Source organism: Olea europaea, unplaced genomic scaffold (genome assembly GCF_002742605.1).
Source record: "Olea europaea var. sylvestris unplaced genomic scaffold, O_europaea_v1 scaffold2083, whole genome shotgun sequence".
Classification (NCBI taxonomy): domain Eukaryota; kingdom Viridiplantae; phylum Streptophyta; class Magnoliopsida; order Lamiales; family Oleaceae; genus Olea; species Olea europaea.
This window is the reverse complement of record NW_019238758.1, coordinates 97,006-106,402: the sequence shown is the minus strand read 5'-3', so window position 1 is coordinate 106,402 and position 9,397 is coordinate 97,006.

The following is a 9,397-nucleotide window of genomic DNA, read 5'->3' as shown; positions in this document are numbered from 1 at the left end:
ATTAAATAACTGATCAACAATGAAATTGAACGTAAAGCACTTCTCAGTGCTATTTACTGTCTTGTTGCCCTCAGGGCATATCTCTCAGTGGCAAAGGGGAGGGCGGATAGAGCTCAGCGCGACAGTGTGCAGAGTTCGATTCCCCGCAAGGTGGAATTGACTTTGTTGCAAACGGGAGTTACCATATGGGTTAACAGCCTTGGCCTATCCATGTGCTCTCCATTCTGGCTCCTGGGAGGCACATCCTGCGATTTACCTCCTCCACGATGGCTCAGGGCAGGGTCGGTGGGGGCCCCTAAGGTTGGGGCCCTTTTCGGAAGACTGTCGAGTCTTCCAATTTTTGTTCCATTCTCAAGTCCCTGAACTTATGAAGTCACATTTCTATAGTGGACCAACTCGTTACCATACCACTGAGCCATTTTTTTATTAACATAATGACACCAGGCCTTTATCGCAACCCATGCTACTGAATCAGCTGCTTTATTTTTGGTACCAATAATTAAGAATTGTTTTCCCCTATTTGTTGCATCAAAAATCAAATCACAAGCTTCGGATAAAAAATGAGCAGTTCTAGTAAGATTTGTAATATGAATACCTTTATGCTTTGCAGAGATATAAGATGCCATTTTAGGATTCCATTTCCTAGCACCATGGCCAAAATGAACTCCTGCCTCCATCATCTCTTCCAAATTGATTTTCCAACCATTTTTTTTTTTGTCCCCCCCCCCTCTTTTTTTTTTTTTTTTTTTTTTTGGTTATTTTTTTTTTTTTTTTTTTTTTGTTATGTGCTAAAAAATGTCTCAAGGTGGTAAAGACGTACATGATGTTAGTAGCTCGAGAAAAACCAGCAAGGAAGTATATCACATATTTCTAATGAAATGTTACGTTTATAAGTGCTTTAAACACTCTCCTTTACAAGCTGGATTTTGGTAAGATATGAGCAACATGAGATTTGAAAATTGCATAGAGAATCAGGGGGTGGATCATTTGCCTAGCTGATATGATCCGGGAGTCGAGCCCGACGAAGGCAAGTGCGAGACGAGACCCGTTGATAGTCGATGGCGGACCAATGACCCGATCAAAGGCAAAGCAAGTGAAACAAGCGATGAGATTGCTCGTTCAAGAAACCATTGATGGAATCATGTTCGAGACTCAAAATGGAGCAACTTTCATGGGGTTCGCATCACTAGCCCTACCAATGCAGTGTCGTTTACCCTTCGAACAGGTGCAAATAATTTATTGTGATTTTACGAGACTACACAATGGTTTTACTAGGATATGTGCGTGGAGATATTGATGTAAGAGATGGTTTTGCTAAAAAGGAGCTCTGGACATAAAACTGACTTGTTGGTTATGAACTTATGAAAAGCCAACAAAATGTCTATAAAATAACGTGAAATATGAAGAGGTCATATGAGGTATATCATTGTCTTTCTTGTATTCTCTAGCTTTCTGACTGGTTAACTTTTTCTTTCTAATTAAGATCGCATACACTCTTCCTAATTTTGTAGTTTCTTTTCGTTTTTTAGTCAACAAATACTCCACTTTATGATCGTATGATTATATATATGTATATGTATAAAGTCATATCCCTTTTTTCCCGTCCTTTAGTAGTATTTCAACATTTTATTTTTAAGTAGAAAGAAAGAAACAATGTCTAGTTTCTAAAATTATTTATATTTTGGCACTTGATTTATAATTTCAAAATATTACGAAATTAAAAGGGCATGCAAGAACTACACTATTTTTTGGCTTCGATCAGGAAATTTTTGAGACGCACCAAGGACGGGAGATCGTTTGTGAAGGAGAAGTAAGGAAAGGAAAAGAAAAGTAAGATTCTAAAAGTTTCAAGGCCAATTCCTTTGTCTTATATTTATCCGATGAGTTTAAAATTCCTCTCTCTGATTTTATTTATATATTTTGGGCTTTATAGTACTCTACATGGAGGACAATATTTGCATGAATGAATCGTATGTGATTAATCTAGGTTTAATTTTAAGGTAGAAAAAATTTTGAAAAGAAAATATACAAACAATTTACAACTTTATTATGCATGATTGTGTGAACTTAACTTGAATAATGTAATTCATATTCAGTAATAATATTGTATCGATTTAGAATTGAGATTTGAATAAATTTGTGAAAACTATCGAATTTTCAATGGTTACATGATTTTAGTTATTTTATACTTGGCTTTTGAACAAATTGAGCATAAATTCATTCATGTTGCTCTTATGAATAACTTTAATATAGTTGTATAAATTAACCATCCTAAAATCTTTTGAAACTTTAATATGTATTTATTAACTAATCACCCCAGTAAAGATCATACTGAAACCTCGTTTGGAATAAGGTTGTAGATGATTAGATCCATACAATATCAGAAATACCGTCACTTTACTATTTTTTCAGTTTTTATTGTTGGCCTAAAAAATGTAAAAGAAATTGTACTAGCCGTAACACATAGAAAAAAGTTACGTTACATTGTAGTGTGAAACAATTTTGAATAATTTGGCTCTATTCATCACCAATGTTTAGGAGATAATCTATTGAGGAAATAAGCTACCAACAACGTAAAGTGAAAACTATTTTTGAAAACTAAAAAGATCCAAAAAATAGAATAAGAGACAAAATAAAAAGAAAAAATGTGAAACACTCCAAAGAGTCTTGAGCAACAACAAAACAAGGATAAGTATTGTCTTTGTCCAGTAAAATTTTGATCACCGCTTAAAGATTTGAAAAATGATTGAGTGGATGATGAGAATAAGCCTAACATCACTTGTTTAGTTCACCTTCAAAAAAGAAATTGAAAATCAAGAGAGAAATACAAGTGATGAAAGACTATATTGACATATATGAATTTTGATATTATTCAGGACAAGAGACTTTGAAAGGTGAAGTACATACCTTGATTCAAATTGCATCGACGGAATTGAGAATATTTAAACACACACATTTAAAAGATGAATATTTGATACATGGAGTTTGTAAAAACAAAAGTGAGGTATTCATAGACCAACCTTCAGGAAAAGGAACTTCAATATTCTATGAACTTTCTAGGCATATAGCTAAGAGTGATTGTCCACTCCCTCATGTAGGTAACCCTAGAACCTTGTTGATAACTTATTCCAAGACTTGAAAAAAGAAATCGACCGGTGTTCTTCCGTGAACCTACAGTGCACATCTCAGAGATAGATAGATCTTATTAACTGAAAGTGAATATCTCAAATAAATAAGAATTCTCCTATATTTTTTTTATTGTTTCAACCTCTAAGAAGTAACAATGCTAATAATCTCTTGTCAAAAGTCCACTTTTTCGAATAAGTGGTTGATGCTTAATCAATGCATGTAGTGCATATTCTATTTCATGCATATGTTATTATTATTATTATTATTGTTGTTGTTGTTGTTGTTGTTGTTGTTGTTGTTATTGTTATTATTATTATTATTATTATTATTATATATTTGTTGTGAGTATTCTGTTTCATGCACTAGCTTGATCCCTTCTTGAGGTTTTTTTCCCTTTAGTGTCCTCATCGGGCACGTTCATAGAGTACCTTTTAATCATGAATTGTGATAGCTTTTGCCTTTTTATGTGATGATTAGTGAAATACAGCTCATTAAATGCTCATTGTCAAGAATCAACCCACAAATTAGGATTCTCACCTAATTTTTATCTTATTGCGCTAAGATAATCCGCAAAGAATTTTCACAAAGGAAATTTTCATTCATATCCATGTCTTCCTACAACAGTTTAATCACCCTAAAATATACTTAAAATGGTCTAAGAATGTATAATATAATGATTTAAATGATTTTGCATCTAAGTTCCATTAGTTCAACCTATCAAGCATGAGTCAACTCACTCCTTTATAATGCGAAACTTGATTCACTTGCATAAATCATACCTAATTCTGTATGGATAAACATTAATTAATCTAAGCAAGTGATTTATTGACAAATTCATCAACTAACACATAGTTCCAAAATATATACATCACTGTCGGTAAGGCTACCTAACTCACATAACCAGGCAAACTAAAAAAGAAGCTAAAATTATTATTTTTTATTTTGAAATTTTTCAATTTTTCTCACATATAATAAAGCAATAAAATTTCATGAAATCATACAAAAGCAATAAAATTCAATATTTTTTTCCACCCCCAAACTTAAATGAAACATTGCCCTCAATTTCCCAAAATATCATAAAGTAAGCAAGATAAAAGGGCAAAGAAGGAAATTAGGTACTCTTCGGATGTATGTTCGATAGTGGAAGCAATTTGAAACAAAATTTTCAGAGCTATATGATCCACTTGGGTGCTTCATTTCTCTTATCCATTGTCGATTTGTGTTTTTTCAGTTGTCTTGTTCCTAGAGAATGAAGACAAATTAATCATTAATAATATGGAACAATTCATATAAAGCTCAAACATATCACAACCTATAGGGTAATGTGGAGATGAAGATACCTAAACTACTACCTGGTACACAAAAGCAATTAAAACTACCTAATCTATTATTTATAAAGCATAATAAATAAAAGGAATGAAAATTGGGTTGCTTCTTAAGGAATGCTTGTTTATAGCCATTAGCTTGAATTTGTTGCTCTAACTATATATGGTAGCTTGAAAAGAAAATTTTTGGCATTGCAACAGCTGCACTTGTAGATGTTGTATGCTTCATCTTTAGCCCTTCAAACTTTCAAGTACCAAACCATTCCTTAATTACTCCAACTAGATCATCAACCTTTTTTTTTTTTTTTTGTACCGATGACTTCTGTAATCACCTTTTTCTTCATGATAAATCCTTTTGTATTCCACTAGGTAGGCAGGTTCCTTAGGTGAAGCATTCATGGTAAAACTTTGTTATTTGTCTTCCACCTTCAAGATTATCTCACCTTAATCAAAATCTATAAATGCACGTCCAATTGCTAAGAATGATCTTCTCAAAATTATTAACATGTCTTGATTTTCTCCTACATCAATGATGATGAAATCAGATCAAAAAGATGAAATTTTCAACGATGATGAGCATATCCTTAAACATTCCATTGGGATGCTTGATTGATCTATCACCTATCTATAGAGTTACTATGGTTTCCTTTGGAACCCGTAAACTTAAGTTCCATTAAACTGATAGTGCCATTAAATTAATACTTGCTTCAGAAGTAATTGAAGTATTAATATTATAAGAATTTCCTATGAAGTAAGGTAAAGTAAAATCGCATGTGTCCTTTGACTTAGGATGGAACTTCTATTGTAGGATTACACTGTTTTTCTCAGAAAATGCTATTGTTTCATATTTTGACAACTTTATCTTCTTAGTCAACATTTCTTTCAAAAGCTTCAAATAATTAGAAGTTTGTAAGATTGTGTCAGTGAAAGAAATGTTCATGTGAATCTTCCAGAGGGTATCCAAGAATTTTACAAACTACTTCTCAAGTTTATTGTTCTGCAACCTTTGAGTGAACTAGACTAGAGGTATGTGTGTAAATCGGTTGCACTAACTTGTGGACCGGCTGAATATTTTTCTTGATTGACTTTGGTTGCTTCTTCAGACAAGACGACTTATTTCTCACCTATGGTGGGTACCTTTTTATCCTTAGATTTTTTCCCGTTATGCTGATTTTTGACAACTAAACACCTTTTCTTGTAGTGATAGCCTAAACATGTTCCTCTTTTGACTGCTTTCAAGGCATTTAAGGAAATGGGGTTGATGGTACATAAACTATTACATGAGTAGTAAACTTGATTGATGGCTTATCGACCACATCATCATTCAACTCTAATAGCTAACACCTATTCCCGTGGATATGTGTTCCTTGGTAGGGTACCTATATTCTATTGGTTGTACATGTGCTTAAACATGTTCTTCTTCTGGCCGCTTTCAAAACATTTAAGAAAATGGGGTTGATGATACATAAACTTTTACATGAGCAGTAAACTTGATTGATGGCGTATCGATCACATCATCCTCTACAACTCTAATAGATGTGCATAAAATCTAACAACTGGTATCAAAGCTCTAGATCTAGATGACAAGTTCTACGATTTCAAAATTTGATGTGATAAAATTCGACAAAATTAAGAATTTGGCATTATGGTAGTGAATGGTGAAGGATTTTTTGGTGCGGCATGTGATGGTGAAAACGCTATCTAGAAAGAAGTTCGAGGGTACGTCAGATGTCAATTAGGAAGAGCTCGAGGCTTGACCAATTGATACAATTTGGCTCTATTCGGCAAACGAAATCATGTATCACTTTATCAATGTAGAGTTTTCGATGAAGGTTTGGTTAAAATTGGAGAGTCGTTCCATGTCGAAGTCTCATAAACAAGCTATATTTGAGGCAGCAATTATATGGGCTCAAGATGCTGGGTATAGATCTGATTTAACATACCAATGTGCTCAATCAAATTATCAATGATTTGTTATGACTTGAAATCTAGTTCAATAACGAAGACAAGAAATTGATATTGTTGTGATTTCTTCCTCATTCATACGACCATGGGGTGACCATGTTGATGTGGGGTAAAGAAATTCTCGAATTGAAGGAAGTCACATTAGCCATGTTAACTTACAATTAGCGAAAACTGCGTACTGATGAAAGTGCATAGGGTGAAGGATAGATCATGAAAGGTTATCAAGATCATGAGAGAAAGAAGGATGGGGTGGTTCTTACAAAGGGAATACTAGATCGAAATCCAGAATCAAAATAAGAAAAATGTTAACTGCTACAACTGTACGAATAAGAAGCATGGTGATAAACGGAAAGGTGATGCAGAAGGAGACTTGGATTCTCGAGATAGAGACATGCCATCAGTCTTTACAAGTAATTTTGATAGATTATATGACTCCAAGGTACTTGATTCAACATATTCATATCATATGTGTCCTCATCAGGATTGGTTTGATTCACATCGTTTATGTAATTTTGGATTTGTTCTGATGGATAATGATACATCATGTAAGGTCATTAGAATGAGATCCATAAAATTTAACATGTTCGATAGTGTGGTTAGGACCTTGGAAGATGTTAGCCATGTACTAGAATTTAGAGAAAAAAAACCTAATTTCTTTAGGTACTTTAGACACCAATGGTTATTTTTATAAGTCAGAATGTGGAGCCTTGACAGTGAAGAAATGGGCTATGATTGTGATGAAGGGTCAATAATTGGTAGGGAATTCTATGAGTTCTATTTACTTGAAAAAAGTCTAAAGTACAGTTCAAGATAGGAAAGCACAAGATAGAAAGCATCTTTGATTATGTGCATTTTGATGTCTGGGGACCAATGAGGGAGTTGTCCAAAGGTGGATCTCAGAATTTCAATACTTTCATTGATGAGTTCTCTAGAAAAGTTTGGGTATATTTCATGAAGCACAAGTCTGAAGTCTTTGTCAACTTCAGATTGTGAAAAACAATAATAGAAAACTAGATGAGCACAAAATTAAGTATCTCAGGACATACAATAATACAAAGTATAAAGATTCACAGTTTCTGAAATTTTGTGAGAAGCATGGTATTCAACGGTACTATACAGTTTACAAGACACCATAGTAAAATGGTGTGGTGGAAAGGATAAATAGAATAATTGCAGAATAGGCAAAATCTTTAAGGCTGAATGTAAGGCTTTCGAAGAGTTTTTGGGCAGAAATGGTGAACATGGCATGGAACAGCACTATATAAGAAAGTTACAAAGGAAGTTTGGACAAGTAATGAAATCGATTATTTTGAATTAAGAGTATTTGGGTTTCCGGGTTATTCCAAAATTAAGAAAGTCCATTTTTGTGGTCTATGTAAAAGGTTACAAGTTTTGGGATCCAGAGATAAGGATGATGGTGATAAGTAAGGATGTAGTCTTTGATGAAACAATAATGTTTAAAAATCTCCAGATGAAAAAAAGCTCAGCTCAGGTGAGCACGTAGCAAGAGCCAAGTGGTATAGGTAGAGCTAAACAATGTTCGCATGGAGATTAATGCTGAGGACGTGGATAGTTCTTGCTCAAAAGATGAGCAGTGTCTTGTATTGCCATAGACAGACCACGTCACACTATCATGCCACCAATGAAGTATGGATTTGAGGATTCAGCTTCTTATGTACTCATTACCAACAATAGCGATCCTATAACGTTTTAAGATGCTATTGGTAGTCAAGAGAAAACTGAATGGATTATGAAGGAGGAAATTGAGTCATTGCATAAAAATGATACCTGGAATTTGATAGAGCTTCTAGAGGTAAAGAAACCGATAGAGTATAAGTAGATATGTAGAAAGCAAGAAACAATGATAAAAAATGAAGGAAAAAGATATAAGGCTCGATTAGTAACAAAGGAATACTTACAAAAGAAGGGAGTAGATTATGATGAAATGAAATTTTCTCTCCTATCTTCAGACACACTTCCATTAGAATTTTCTTGACAATGGTGCCCAGTTTTAATTTGGAGTTACAGTAGTTGGATGTGAAGACTGTTTCCTTTCATGTTGATTAGGAAAAGTAGGTTTTCATGGAGCAACCAGAGGGATTATTGGAACTTGGAATAGAGAATCTTGTGTGTAAACTGAAGAAATCATTATATGGGCTTAAGTAGTCTCCACGGCAATGGTACAAGAAGTTCGACTCCCGCATGGTTTAGATTGGCTATAGTTGCTATGAGTATGACTGTTGTGTTTACTTTTCTTGAAGATAATTCATATATTTTTTTGATGTTGTATATCAATGACATGTTAATTGTTGCTTAGAACATAAATGAAATAGATAGACTGAAATATTTGTTGAGCAGTAAGTTTAATATGAAAGGCTTGTAATCGTTTAAGAAGATTCTTTGCATGAAGATCAACAGGGATAGGAGGCCATAAAATTATGGGTGTCTCAGAAAAATTATTTAAAAAAAGTATTGGAGAGTTTTAGCATGTCCTATGCAAAATCATTGGCAAATCACTTCAAATTGTCTAGTAATCAATGCCCAAAGAATGAAAAAGAAATTGCAAAGATGTCTTATGCCAACTCAATTGGATATTTAATATATGCAATGGTGTGCACCGAATCAGATCTAGCACATGCAGTCAGTATGGTGAGCAAGTACATTGTTAATCCCCAACAGAGAGTATTGGATAGCTATAAAGTAGATTTCCAGGTACTTAAGAGGTATAATGGAGTATGAGATCATGTTTAAGAGACAATATGATGATATTTCAATTCAGGAATATATAGATGCAAATTGTACGGGCAACTTGGATGACACAATGTCTCATGCAGGTTATGTTTTCACACTTACAGATGGGCCTTTATATTGAAAATCAATGGTACAATTACTTGTGGCATTATCCACAACTGAAGCAGAGTACATTGTAGCAACTGAGGCAGCTAAGGAAATTTGTAGTTGAGAAGGCTTTTTAGAGA